Raw genomic sequence first — 15,449 nt, forward strand, 5'->3', positions numbered from 1 at the left:
CCCAGACCCGAGTTTTTGCCTCCACCACAGCCCGGGCTGCGGCTCGCTTGGCCTGCCGGTACCTGTCGATTGCCTCGGGAGTCCTATGAGCTAACAGTGCCCGGTAGGACTCCTTCTTCAGCTTGACGGCATCCCTTACTTCCGGTGTCCACCACCGGGTTCGGGGATTGCCGCCACGACAGGCGCCAGAGACCCTGCGGCCACAGCTCCGAGCAGCAGCTTCGACAATGGAAGTTGAGAACATGGTCCACTCAGACTCAATGTCTCCCTTTGACATTGAGTCTGAGTAAGACCCTTCTCTTACCTCCCTCGGGATCTGTGAGAAGCTCTCCCGGAGGTGGGAGTTGAAGGCTGCGCGGACGGAAGGCTCGGCCAGATGTTCCCAGCAGACACTCACAACACGTTTGGGCCTGCCGAGTCTATCCGGCCTCCTCCCAGTCCAGCGCATCCAACTCACCACCAGGTGGTGATCAGTTGACAGCTCTGCCCCTCTCTTTACCCGAGTGTCCAAGACACGCGGCCAGAGATCAGATGACACGACCACAAAGTCTATCATTGACCTCCGGCCTAGGGTGTCCTGGTGCCATGTGCACTTATGGACACCCCTGTGCTCGAACATGGTGTTCGTTATGGACAAGCTGTGACTGGCACAGAAGTCCAATAACAGAACACCACTCGGGTTCAGATCGGGGAGGCCGTTCCTCCCAATCACCCCCTTCCAAGTCTCGCTGTCATTGCCCACGTGGGCGTTGAAGTCCCCCAGGAGAACAATGGAGTCCCCAGTTGGGGCACTATCCAGCACCCCTCCCAGGGACTCCAAGAAGGTTGGGTACTCTGAACTGCTGTTCGGTGCATAGGCCGAAACAACAGTCAGAGACCTGTCCCCTACTTGTAGGCGTAGGGACGCAACCCTCTCGTTCACCGGGGTGAACTCCAACACATGGTGGCTGAGCTGTGGGGCAATAAGCAAGCCCACTCCAGCCCGCCGCCTTACACCGCGGGCAACTCCAGAGAAGTGGAGTATCCAGCCCCTGTCGAGGAGCTGGGTTCCAGAGTCCAAGCTGTGAGTGGAGGTGAGCCCGACTATATCTAGCCGGTATCTCTCAACCTCCCTCACAAGCTCGGGCTCCTTCCCCCCCAGCGAGGTCACATTCCATGTCCCAAAAGCCAGAGTCCGTGTCCGGGGATCGGGTCGTCGAGGCCCCTGCCGTCGACTGCCACCCAATCCACATTGCACCCGACCCCTACGGCAGCCTCTGTGGGTGGTGGGTCCACAGGAGGATGAGGAAGAGGGGCCCGCGTCGTCCCTTCGGGCTGAGCCCGGCCGAGTCCCGCGGGCAAGAACGCGGCCACCAGGCGCTCGCGTGCGAGCCTCCACCCCGGGCCTGGCTCCAGGGTGTGGCCCCGGCTGCGCCAAACCGGGCGACGTCACCTTTTTCCTCGTGAGTGTGTCCATGGGGTCTTGTGAACTGCTTTTAGTCTGACCCGTCGCCTCGGACCTGTTTGCCTTGGGAGACCCTACTGGGGGGGCAAGCCCCCCGGCAACATAGCTCCGAGGGTCATTCGGGTGCTCAAACTCCCCCACCACGATAAGGTTGCAGTTCAAGGGGGAGGGGTGCTGGAGTGTTTTTTTTAAATATCACTTCCAGTGGCTTGTGCATGGACATGTCTTCCATATAGAGTTTGATGAAACTTTTCACAGCCGAACACCATGACAAGCATTTCTTTCTCAATTTGGGTGTTTTTGGCAGTGCGTTAATGCCCTGGAGCCATAAGCTACTGACTGTCTCTCTTGAAGTAGCACAGCTACTATAAACCCTCAGAGCTTGCATCAACAGACAACACAACAGGTTTACGGACATCATAGTACTTGAGTTCTGGTTCCTGGCTGACGAGAGCTTTAAGTTGGTCCAACCTCCTTTGCTTCTCGGACCCCCAGTGCCAGTCCACGTTTCCTTCCAACTTCCTCACAGGAGACCTCAGGTCTAAAAGGTTGGGGATGAACTTTCAGAGATATTGCAGCAACTCTGTAAACCTCTGGAGGACAGATTTATTTTCTGGTGGAGGCTTATTTTGTATGGCTCTTATTTTTTTAGGATCAGGTTTGAATCCTTTCTCACTGAGCACATGTCCAATATAATTTATTTCTGTCATCCTGATTTTGCACTTACTTCTCTTCAGTTTCTGAGTTTTGCCTCTCAGGCGGTCCAGCAGTTTTCTCAAACGTTGATCATGCTGCTCAATGCTCTCTCCCCAGACTCGGATGTCATCCATCATATTCACCACACCCTCCAGTCCTTCCAGATATCTAGCGATGCAGCTCTGGAAAACTGTGGGTGCAGATGCTATCCCAAATGGAAGTCTTTTAAATCTGGATCTGGAACGGTGCATTGAAGGTGGACAGGAGAGCTTTCTTCATCCAGTTGGATTTGCCAAAACCCAAAACTGAAAACAATCTTGCACTTGTCATGTCAGCTACCACTTCTTCTAATGTGCGCAGTGGGTAATGTTCTCTTTTGATGGCTGTATTCAGATCCTAAGGGTGGATGCAGATCCTCACTTTGTTAGGTTTTGTTACAGTTACCATGCTATTGACCCAGTCTGTCGGCTCCATCTGTTTGGTTCTCACATCCAGGTCCTCCATTCTTTTCAGCTCTTTCATTTGCGTCTTTCAGAGCATCAGGCACTTTCCGAAAGGTGCAGGACCTCCACTCTCAGGCATTTTAGGCAGTTAAAGATTGTTCTGTAAAGTATTCCATGAATATGGAGCAGAACACATGAAGGCTTTTTGCCCAGTGCTGTTCAGAGAGTTGGAATTGTGAGTTTTAGACCACAGACTGAAGCAATAATGCATTGCAGTGAAGTATAAAACATGTTTTTCTCAGCTTGTGAAGGTTTTGGAGAAGCGTGGTTCTCACAGGACGGCCAAAGTATCAACATATAATATAAAGCAACATGATGCATTACTGTAGTTTATATTATCATCTAAAGTTGTTAAAAATAGCTCAACCTTAATCAGTTGTAATAAATACATTAACATATATCAAATGCAGGAGTAATATTAATCCATTAGCGATTGATAAAAATGGCTGCTTTTAATTTTCGCCTTTATTTTAATTTATTTTTAATGTGCTTTTACATTTCCCATAGGGGGGAAGCATTTTTGTGGTTGATCTCTGTGATGTGCCAACATGGCAACAACCAACAGCCTGCAACACACTGGAAACTTTACCTGTTTACACATGTCATACTGAGTTTCAATAAAATTATCATATTTAAGCATCTCGTTCTTTCGGTCATGACCCATAGTTCATGACCATAGGTGAGGGTAGGAACGAAGATCGACCGGTAAATCGAGAGCTTCGCTTTTTGATATCGGATCTCGGATACAAGCGGCTGAAATGAGCTTCCTCCGTAGGGTGGCTGGGCGTACCCTTAGAGATAGGGTGAGGAGCTCAGTCACCAGGGAGGAGCTCGGAGTAGAGCCGCTGCCCCTCCACATCGAGAGGAGCCAGCTGAGGTGGCTCGGGCATCTATTTCGGATGCCCCCCGGACGCCTCCCGAGGGAGGTGTTTCGGGCATGTCCCTCCGGTAGGAGGCCTCGGGGCAGACCCAGGACACGCTGGAGGGACTATGTCTCTCGGCTGGCCTGGGAACGCCTTGGGGTGCCACCGGAGGAGCTGGAGGAAGTGTCTGGGGCGAGGGAAGTCTGGGCAACTCTACTCAGACTGCTGCCTCCGCGACCCGGCCCCGGATAAAGCGGTAGCCAATGGATGGATGGATGGATATTTAAGCATTTTCACTGTTTTCATGATAATTATTTCTTTATATTAGCGCGATGCTCCAGTGAAAGATCCCATTGTGGTTCCTGTGTAGAAACCTGCTCACTCCCTGCTCTCTGTAAGGAATGATGCTCCCTGTGACGTGTAACGTTTATAGGTAAACTTTAATAATATTAGTAAAATTAACATTAATACAAGTTGTGGTGTCTTATGCTGTTTTGTTTTGTTGTTTCACACAGTGTTGAGTTGAAATATATGTAAGGTTTAGAAGCCAACAATGATCATTGTTGAAATGACTAATATAATGTCAGTGTGGACTAATTAAACACCCTAATAGTGTCTTGATGTGTTTGCATATTGAAATATGTGTGTTTGTATGCTTTAAGAAGAGCAGTGCACTAATGTTTCTTTCAGACTGGACGTCAGTCCACCAGGTGGGAGACGACAGTGGAAGAGGAGTCTGCTTTCAGTCTCTGTTGGTCAAATACTGTTGATGCAGCGTTGGAAAGATCATTTTTCTGTCTTTTCCAGAGGAAACGTGTGAATCAAGGATTGTTGGTGACTGCAGACCTGCAGCAAAGTGGGTTCAGGAGAACATGGATCTGTTTAGTGGCTGAGTTGACCTGGAGTCTATACTGGACATGGAGGATCAGGCCCTTCAGTACTGGACATGGAGGGTCAGGCCCTTCAGTACTGGACATGGAGGAACAGGCCCTTCAGTACTGGACATGGAGGAACAGGCCCTTCAGTACTGGACATGGAGGGTCAGGCCCTTCAGTACTGGACATGGAGGATCAGGCCCTTCAGTACTGGACATGGAGGAACAGGCCCTTCAGTACTGGACATGGAGGGTCAGGCCCTTCAGTACTGGACATGGAGGGTCAGGCCCTTCAGTACTGGACATGGAGGAACAGGCCCTTCAGTACTGGACATGGAGGAACAGGCCCTTCAGTACTGGACATGGAGGGTCAGGCCCTTCAGTACTGGACATGGAGGGTCAGGCCCTTCAGTACTGGACATGGAGGATCAGGCCCTTCAGTACTGGACATGGAGGAACAGGCCCTTCAGTACTGGACATGGAGGGTCAGGCCCTTCAGTACTGGACATGGAGGAACAGGCCCTTCAGTACTGGACATGGAGGATCAGGCCCTTCAGTACTGGACATGGAGGATCAGGCCCTTCAGTACTGGACATGGAGGAACAGGCCCTTCAGTACTGGACATGGAGGGTCAGGCCCTTCAGTACTGGACATGGAGGAACAGGCCCTTCAGTACTGGACATGGAGGGTCAGGCCCTTCAGTACTGGACATGGAGGAACAGGCCCTTCAGTACTGGACATGGAGGATCAGGCCCTTCAGTACTGGACATGGAGGAACAGGCCCTTCAGTACTGGACATGGAGGGTCAGGCCCTTCAGTACTGGACATGGAGGAACAGGCCCTTCAGTACTGGACATGGAGGATCAGGCCCTTCAGTACTGGACCAGGAGGAACAGGCCCTTCAGTCCTGGACATGGAGGGTCAGGCCCTTCAGTACTGGACATGGAGGAACAGGCCCTTCAGTACTGGACATGGAGGATCAGGCCCTTCAGTACTGGACATGGAGGAACAGGCCCTTCAGTACTGGACATGGAGGGTCAGGCCCTTCAGTACTGGACATGGAGGAACAGGCCCTTCAGTACTGGACATGGAGGATCAGGCCCTTCAGTACTGGACCAGGAGGAACAGGCCCTTCAGTCCTGGACATGGAGGAACAGGCCCTTCAGTACTGGACATGGAGGAACAGGCCCTTCAGTACTGGACATGGAGGAACAGGCCCTTCAGTACTGGACATGGAGGAACAGGCCCTTCAGTACTGGACATGGAGGAACAGGCCCTTCAGTACTGGACATGGAGGAACAGGCCCTTCAGTACTGGACATGGAGGAACAGGCCCTTCAGTCCTGGACATGGAGGAACAGGCCCTTCAGTACTGGACATGGAGGAACAGGCCCTTCAGTACTGGACATGGAGGATCAGGCCCTTCAGTACTGGACATGGAGGAACAGGCCCTTCAGTACTGGACATGGAGGGTCAGGCCCTTCAGTACTGGACATGGAGGGTCAGGTCCTTCAGTACTGGACATGGAGGAACAGGCCCTTCAGTACTGGACATGGAGGAACAGGCCCTTCAGTACTGGTCATGGAGGAACAGGCCCTTCAGTACTGGACATGGAGGAACAGGCCCTTCAGTACTGGACATGGAGGGTCAGGCCCTTCAGTCCTGGACATGGAGGAGCAGGCCCTTCAGTCCTGGACATGGAGGGTCAGGCCCTTCAGTACTGGACATGGAGGAACAGGCCCTTCAGTACTGGACATGGAGGAACAGGCCCTTCAGTACTGGACATGGAGGAACAGGCCCTTCAGTACTGGACATGGAGGAGCAGGAACAGACAGAGGCTGGTCTGCAGTACAAAGTCTCGTGTAAAGAAATAATCCTGGACGAGTCAGAAAATTAATCATTTTTTGAGTCATTTAAATTTGTTTTCTATACTATTGGAGATGTGAACATTTTGTAAAGAAATCATTGACAAAAGACATTATTAAGGATATTTGAATTTGTGTTTTCTCCTTTGTATTGATGCTTTATGGAGTACTTTATATTTTACTTCAACTGTACTGTGGACATCTCAGAGCTAAAGTAGTATATTTATTAACATTCCTCCAGATGTAAATTGATTTGATCCAGCAGAACAATCACTAAAACACCACAATAATTAATGAATAATGGCCACTAACAGAGAATAAGACAAAAGAAAAGATATAATGGAAAAGGGAGCAATAGAGTGGTCTCAGTTTATTGCCGGATTACGTTCTAAAAATAACCCGCAATAAGCGAAATCCGTGAAGTAGTTAACTTTTTTTTACAAGTATGATATATGTTTTAAGGCTGTAAAAGCCATCAACACACAATGTATACACTTTTCTCAGACAGGAATGAACATTTTCTCACATTTGTCTCTTGTTTAAACACTCCCAAAGTTCAAACCTTGGTAGATTTTAAAACATAAACATTCCTCTGCCTTTTGGCTGCGACCGCAGGTTCCTTTGTCGGTGCAGAACGTTTTGTCGACATTGTGGGTTTGTCAGGAACAAAACTTGCATACATGCAGCACTTCAGAGTCTCACTGCTATCAATCAGACATTGATGTATATTTGGTCGAACGCATTCGCATACATGAGATTGATTGACAAGGGTCTACAGTCCCTTAGCCAATCAGGACACTGTGCATGCTGTTAAAAAAAAAAAAGCATGCAAAATTGTACACAAAAAAATCCGCGAAACAGCGAGGCCACAAGGTGAACCATGTTATAGTGAGGGACCACTGCATACATTCAATTAAAGTAATAGTGTATGGAATTTAAATAACAGTGAAAGCACATCATATGTATCACAGAGTAGAACACTTTACAATAGCTATGACATGTTTCCTTATAAAATAAGTCATTTTAAATAAAGAATGTGTCAACTCTTCAGGGTCCCATCAACAGATAAAATTAAATATTTACATTAGTGTGAGGAGTGTACTCTCTTTTGTAATATAGTGTACATATCATCCACCTTTATACAATAAAAACAAACATTCTAGTATTTATGGAAAGAGGGATTTAATAAGTTATACTTCTTTATTTTATTTGTTTGGCGAGATATCTTTTGATTATTATGAGGAGCTGCTGGTCATGTTCTACACCTCCATCTTCCAGCCTGTTCTGTTCACCTCCATCACTGCCTGGTTTGGATCTGCAACCAAACAGACTCAGACTACAGCGGACAATCAGGACTGCAGAAAAGGTCGTCGGTGTCGACCTTCCCCTCGTCCAGGACTTATACCTGTCCGGGGTCAGGCGACAGGCAGGTAGCAGCAGTAGAGACTCCGCCCACCCCGGACACAAGCTGTTCAAACTCCTCCCCTCCGGCAGGCGCTCCAGATCACTGTACGCCAAAACAACCCGCCATAAGAAGAGATTCTCCCCCCAGGCTGTCTCTCTGATGAACACTACTCAGTCACTGAATGTCACCTGCTGCTGCAGAATAACCAAGAATAAACTGTCACTGTACCTACATGTATATTACTAATTTAAATAACCATCTACGCCACTTCATAATGTAAATCCTCAACTTGCTCATGTTACTTCATCATCTGTTGCACTGCACTGCTATCTATTATCTATTGTCTTATTTAGCCCTGTACATATCAGTTTTTTAAATTCTTTGTTTATATCTTTTGTTTATTGTTTTTTTTTTATGTTTACATTGAACAAGAGTGCACAGCTTACTGAAGATAAATTTGTTGTACGTCAAACATACCCGGCCAATAAATTCAGATTCTGTTTCTGGTGGCGCGATTCATAGATTTTCTATGTATCTACATAAATAATGTCTCTCAGAACCTGAGAACTCTCTAATGACAATTAAAAGTAATGCGAGACGAATCTCTATTTACATTTTTCTCTATCACGTAAAGTGATTTCTCTCATTTTTATTTTACAGTAACTTGCAGAATGCTGGTGATCAGGGAATAACATTTAAATATCGGCACTGAATTCACTAAAAGTAGTATGCGTTTTATGACCCAGCTGTGTGGGCTTTCTCACTGTGGGGGGTGTTCGCCTCCGAGCCCCGTCGTAACTAGAATTACTGCCTCCTGGTTGCATTCCTCCACGAGCCAGTCGACTTGCACTTTACATTCATCTCCTCCAAGGCCCCGGTAAACGTGCTGTGAAGACTGTTGAGGAAAATCATTAAATGTGGCGAACGCATGCTTCCCTCAAAAACCCCATGCTTCCCTCAAACACTCCAAAGACCGTGACTTTTGACCCCTGCGGTACTAAACCGACGTCTGGACTCGACGTGACGCCGAGAAAGCAGGACCCAGTTCTGGAAACCTGCAGGGGAGCTGCAGGCGATCGGCAGAACCCCCCCCCCCCCCACCTCATGTCAGAGTTTGGGGTTTGCTTGTCGGGCCGCTCTTTCCCCCCAGAAGCTTGGCGTCAACAGGGCAGCTGCGTTTCATATGCTGGGATCGCCTCCACCGCACCACAGTGACTCTGCTTCCCGCTCTCAGGCAAGAGAAATGCAGCGTGACCACGGGCGCGAGGAGAGGAAACACTGCAGGCAGGCCACAGCCACATCCAGCCGTCGCTGGGAAATTGGCTGTCGGGGCTTCATTAAGCACGTCGGCGCCGCGATCCGGACCCGTCAGGTGTCAAGACCAACCGCAGGAACCAGCTTTGGCACAACGCTGCGAAACAATGACTTTAAATAGTATATTTTCTGCATCAGCAGTATGCGATCATATCCTGCGTAGAATTTCTCAAATTGCGAGTCTTCATTCGTCTAATTTGCAAAATGCTTTGTCAAGCAATTTTTTGCGTCGAGTGAATGTTATTCCCAGCAGGTTATTTTGGGGACGTTGCACAGCAATTAAATTAGCAGTTTAGGTTGAACTCTGGGTTTCTTTGGTGATTTAGTTTCCAACTGAAGCAGATTAAAACACGACTCTGATTTTTCTTAAGTTTATGTCCATAAATGCAGTCATCGTAGCAAAAAACCCCGATGCTGAGAAGTACCAGAGACTTTCTCTGAAAGCGGTTGCAAAAGGTCTTTAATTAGCTGTTTGGGTCAAATTCTTGGCTTCGTTGGTGATTTTTGCCTCCAACTGTAGCAGATTAAAGCATCACACTTTTTTTTACTTTCCGTAACTGTTGTTTTTAGTTGACGGACCGATGCTGAAACGGACCAGAGACTTTCTCTAAAAGTGACCGCTGGCTGTTGTTTCCACTACCCGAGTAACAGTAAAACACTGCAAAGACTCCCAACCGAGTGTTTTCCTGTTTATTGACCATAACTGCTGCAACAGATGTTTATCTTTTACACATGCGGAAAAAAAAAACCAAAAACCCAAAAATGGGGCTTTGTTTATAAATTTGCGAACCGCGTGATATGTTGCGATCATTTTATGGAGCGTCGATTCTGCCGCGGCGTTCATGACGCCAACGTTCATTTGCTCTCAATGCCGCCAACTTCAGCTTCGCTTTCTTATCGTGTCAGAAGTTTTCGTCGCTTTCCGACTTGATTGACACGACGCGGCACATCCCAGCCGAGGAGGACGGACGGGAATCGGAGGTTCCAGCCAATAAGGGAAGGGTAGTTGCAGGGGGGGGGGGGGGGGGCGGCGGGAGGCAGACGTCTTTGCCGTTGCTCAGTCACCAGACGACGTGCCGAGGCGGGGAGCAGCGATACGTGGAAGATCGACGGCCCCCGACCGAGGACGCAGCGGCTGCAGCCACGGCAGGCGGGGGCGATGGCTCACAGGTAAAGACAAACCTTCTGAATCCCACCGAGCTCAGGGAGTCTTTAATATCGGGGAGTCTTTTTGTCGGCTTGTGAGAGCTCTTGAAACACACACACACACACTGAAACAACCGCTCACCGATCGTTTATGTGGTTGAGAATGTGAATTCGTCGGGAGGAGGCTCTTCCACCTGTTCCGCCTCGTGAGGTCAGACGCTCTCTGAAGCTCTTGGGAAAGGCGGGTGAGGATTGTCGAGAATGAGTGAACTAATGAGTCGGTAATTGTCTTCAGGCTTTGGAGGTTTTCAGCGTCTCATGAGCTCAGAAACTCGATCCCTCAGTGTTGGCTGGATTGTTTGCCTGATGGTGAAATGAGATCTTGACGATTGTGAGACCTGTGGGCCGGCCGGTTGCGTCCGTCACCCGAGCTGTTGGGGTCTTCATGGAAGCGTACGTTTGTTGTTGCAGATCTCCCATATCAACGTTCACACACAGCTTCGCTCTCTCAGTATGTTCTGTGCCGCATCTGAAACAGCAAATATACAACATGTTTCTCCTCAGCGGAACATTCGGGTCATCTTTCATACTTCATGACTTTGGGTATTTATCGGCTCATCTGGCGACATATTCAGGTCTAATGTTTCCAAACATTCTGCTTACTGTAAATGACCTTAAACGGTTTGAGCAAATCTGTGGCCTCTTAAATCTTTTTCTTCAAAATGATTACATTTGTCTGATTTCGAAGGAGGAAGAGATCAAGGATATCTTCATCATCCCACCAGAAAAATGAAAATAAAAACAAGCTTGAAGAGATTTCCATCCATATTGAGTATCTGCTGGTCCGGGACTTGAACCAAGCCTTAACTTGACTTAAGGAGCGCTTTAAATGTTTCTGTTCTCTTTTGCCGTCCAGAAGGAATTCCTCCTTGAGTTTTCCTCTAGCGCCACCAGCAGGTTGCCGCGTCTGAATCTGAGTGGAATCCCCCCCGTCGGCACATACGTTCCTCTTTGGCGTTGAGTCGCACGACCATGTGTTGATCATTTCATTATTCTGTGCTTTCCGTCCGGCGCAGCTCTGTTTTGCTTCGCGGCGACGAGCCGGCGCTCTAGTAACGTGACTGGACGTTGCGTGTTTCACCTGCAGAATGCCCCTTCCCTTCACTGCTGCACGGCCGCGCCGCGCCGGGCGCTTCTCCACCTGCTTGGAGTTACATGTTGTCAAGAAGCAGGGCGCAGATTATCGTGTGTGATCAGCGTGGTTTTTCTAAGAAATGTGGAAAATCACAAGCAGGAGTCAAAGAGGCTGCAGGAGAAGGAGGAGGAGGAGGAGGAGGAGGAGGAGGAAGGTGGGGGTGGATTTTGATATTAATCACCCAAGGTGACTAAACGGCACCGACATTTCCCCCATAAGGCCAATATGAGAGTCTTATTTCACATGCGGCTACAGGGGTAACAACTCCTATTAACTGCCCTTCATTCCAGGGTCTGGTTCACATTTATCTGTCCATCCTCTGCATGATTTGACCTTTTCCACCACCCCCGACCCCCACCCCCGAGTACCCCCACCCCCGAGCCCCCCCCCCCCCTCCGAACTGGTCCCGCCTCCAGTGCAATCCTCAGAGGAAGTCTTCTTTATCAACAGCATGGCAAGGTACTGCTACTGAGGCAGATAAAGAGACGCCGAGGGGAAGAAGGGGTGAGGAGACGTTGTGGAGGACGAGTCGCAGCGGAGGGAAAGGGGGACACAGAGCGAGGGAGGGCAGAGGGAGAAGAAGAGGTGAAACCAGACAAAAGAAGAAGACACTCCGAGGAGACGAAAAGCAACAACAACAACAACAACAAAAAACAAAGAATCAGAGGTGAAGTGAGGAAGAAGGGAGGGAGGGAGGGGGAAAAAAAAAGAAGAGGAGAGAAATAAAAAGGAGAAACGGCGGCGGCGCGAAAGGAAGCGGAGAAACCCAAAGCGTGACACACTCGTCCGGTTGGCACGGGATCCGCAGGTAAGGCAAACACCAACTCTCCTCCGGCTCACGTTCGACTTTAGAAGGTGGAGGAAAGGCGGCGAGGCGCCACAGACACTTTTGATTTTCACTCCATTGAACTTTGATCCAACATGTCTGGAGAACACAAAGCCTAATTAAGTGGAAATCATCCTTTCTGGGCTTGTTAGGAAATTCCTCAACATGTTGTTGTGTGTGTGTGTGCCAGCAGCTTTGCGACGGTTCCTCCAGCTGTGGCCTGTAAAGTGAACCGGCCACATTTCAAATTACACGCTGAAAATACGTCGCGGGGCCCGGCGGCTTCAGATCAATCCAAACCCAAAATGTACCGATCCGGTCTGACGCGACGTGTTCGGAGGACGATGGAACGAAAGTGGACCGGGGTCGTTAAACTCTACATATTTGAACATTTTGACAAGCGTTGGCTGAGACATGTGCGTCCGGACGCCATCAGGGCTCCACCTGTTGGCCGCCTGGTCATCGGGATCCGAGCGACCGAAGGGGAAAACACACACACACACACACACACACACAAATAAAAGAAAAGAAAAGACAATTAAACCGTGAGAAAAGAAAAGCGGGAATGTTTGACTGTTCCTCCTAAAACAATTTCAGGACACAACACTGTGCTGTTGTTGTTGGAATTGAACGGCAGACAAATGAACAGAGATTTAAAAAAAAACCCAAATCAAAACAAAAAAAAAAACCTGCTGGAAATGTGAGACCGAGTGGCTGCGTACTTCTTTACACGCTCTATCTCGTCCACACATTGAAAACACAGTCAATTTATTGTAAAAGCAACAAACGCTCAGAATTTAACTTTAACTACACCATTAAGTGAAGCAGTTTTACACATTTATTTATTCATTCACAATGTTTAAATGCTATAAAACTACAGGCAGTAATGGAGTGTTTATTAAGGAAGTAAAACACAAAAAGGTCAATTTCGGTTTTCCATTTGACATGATTAAAAAGATCTGTGGTCTCCCTGTAGACCGGGACACATGAATCTTTAATTAATAAACAGTTGCACCTAAGTGAATAATGGGCTCGTTTAATAAATAGTGAGATTCCAGCCCTGACTGGATTCATGCGTCGCCAGAAGGACTTAAACAATCAAAATCCTTTTAATCAGAAACTTGATGGTTCATTGAAGTCGTTTCTCAGAAATCTGATATGTTTAATCTGCATTTGTTTTCCTGAGGCGCAAAAAAAGAAAAAAGAAAAACTACATTTATCTGCTGTTTAGACGATCAAATTGACGCAAACAAGATGTCAAAAGCTTCTTTTTTGAATGAAGAATCTGGGAATACAAATTGTGTGGTGAAGCCGGAGGGGCCGTGACCTTTAACAAATCACATTAAGTAACCTCGCTTCTGTGGAGGTCAGATTGTAGCGGCAGAAAAGCTTCAAAGGGAAAAAAAAAGGTTTTGGTGGCGATTCAGTGTTTGAGATTACAATTTACTTTTATTGACGTGTCGACACGCTTTATTTAAAATCTGCAGCATTTGAATTAAACAATCCAGATTGAACTGCAAACAACAAGAAAATTGTGTTATTTATAATTCAGGCAAAAATACAATCGAGGAATAATCAGTTACATTATTAAAATTATCTTCATTTTTAATCGTACGGAGCGAATTCTAGGAGATATCTTCCGTTTGATTTTTATAATTGCAGGAATATAATCCCACATGTGGACAGTTTATATCACAGACAACATTTCCTTCATTTACGGTGTGTTTTTATTCTTCATTGTGTATAAAACTATGTTTTCAATTCCATTTTTATCATCGACACTGAGACCAGAGGCATCTTCTGTTCTCTTAATGTTTGCAGGTTAAGCTTGACTTCAGTCTAAATGTATCTGATGTTTTCCCCACTGATTTGTTTCACACACACACACACACACACACACACACACACACACACACACACACACACACACACACACACACACACACACACACACACACACACACACACACACACACACACACACACACACACACGTTGAAACCCTTAGGAAGTTATCTTTGGAAAAGATCTTTAATTTCTAATGGATTCTCCCGCCTCGGCACTAACTGCAGAAACAACAATCCAATGAAAGTCGGAACCAAATTAATCAAAGCCCTGATTGATCCACTTTCAGAATTTAACTGAACTTGAAGGGAAATAAAAGAGTTTTTCTCCATTAATTTCAGACAATAACTTTTTTTTAATGAGGGTTTGTTTGACACGTGTTTCATTTTGCTTGTTTGAACTGACATTTTCAGCAGCAAATGTTTTAAAACGTCCCTTTGAAGAGCAAATGTAGCAAAAAGTGAAGTTTAATTATCTTTTTAAACGTAATCTGTAATTGAATAAACTGAGTTTAGTAATTTATCATCTAATTCTCCAACTATAATCTCTATTTAAGCTGTAACGTTTGCTTCTTTTCAAGTATTTAAATGATAAAATGATGCACATGTACACATTGTTCTGCTCCGTCTGCAATTTTGCAAAAGCTGCACGCTCCATACTTTTCTTCCCCAGACCTTAAAGCATGAAATATTTTGTTAATCTACTTCCTCTCATGTGTTTTACCATTAAAATGAGGGATCATTTTACTGAATTTACATAAAACTCCCTAAAACATAAATTAATCTGGTAAAAAAAAAATCCTAATAGCTTTAACTTATGTTATAAATCTATGAAATATATACTACAATGTGTAAATGGTAGCTTGGATTTCTGTTATTTGGCCGGTGGTTCCTCCACAGCTTCATGATCCTTTTTTGCCCTTCTTTTGCCCTCGGAGCAATTTGAAGAATGTGCTTGCGCACAGATCTCCTTCTTTGTACAAAGTGGAGGCTGTTAATGTCTTGTACTACAGTTTTTTTCTGCTGGAAGATGTTAGAAGACATCTGATACGTCAGTGAGGAAACAGATTGGCTGCGTGTAGCAGGAAAAAAATATCGAAACAACAAGCGTCTGTTTGATAGCAGCGGAAAATGTTGATTGTGTCTGAGGGAAAAGACAAATTAATGGTTAAATGATTTGAAACTGGTTTATTTTTTTAATGACACACAGCTGTACTGCGATCATCTGGAAACAATCTTCATTTATCAACTGGCCTGAAGGTTTGTTTAGATGTTTGAGTGAATATTTGATGGATTGCTACTGTATTCCATACACACACCCATAATTAACAAAAAAAAATTCTAGACCAAAGGAAGTCAAGGTCTCAGCCTTGTGTGTGTGTGTGTGTGTGTGTGTGTGTGCGCGCGTGCGCAAATGTGTTGAATCTGGAAGACTTAACAATAAGTAGACTGAACAATATTCAGTGGATATATAT

At 46.6% G+C, this 15,449-nt stretch overlaps 1 protein-coding gene across 2 annotated transcripts in view; it reads left to right on the forward strand.

Moving 5' to 3' along the window:
• The first annotated feature begins 10,039 nt into the window (after positions 1 to 10,039).
• Positions 10,040 to 15,449, forward strand: part of asip1 (agouti signaling protein 1) — a 29,134-nt gene continuing 23,724 nt past the window's right edge. The window contains exon 1 of one of the 2 annotated variants that reach the window (XM_080495486.1): positions 10,040 to 10,133. The gene's annotated coding sequence lies outside the window, so the exon portion shown is untranslated. Of the gene's footprint in view, positions 10,134 to 12,025; positions 12,113 to 15,449 lie in introns of those variants that run through there. The other variant, XM_080495485.1, reaches the window with a different exon arrangement.

This window comes from Blennius ocellaris (genome assembly GCF_963422515.1).
Source record: "Blennius ocellaris genome assembly, chromosome: 4".
NCBI lineage: Eukaryota > Metazoa > Chordata > Actinopteri > Blenniiformes > Blenniidae > Blennius > Blennius ocellaris.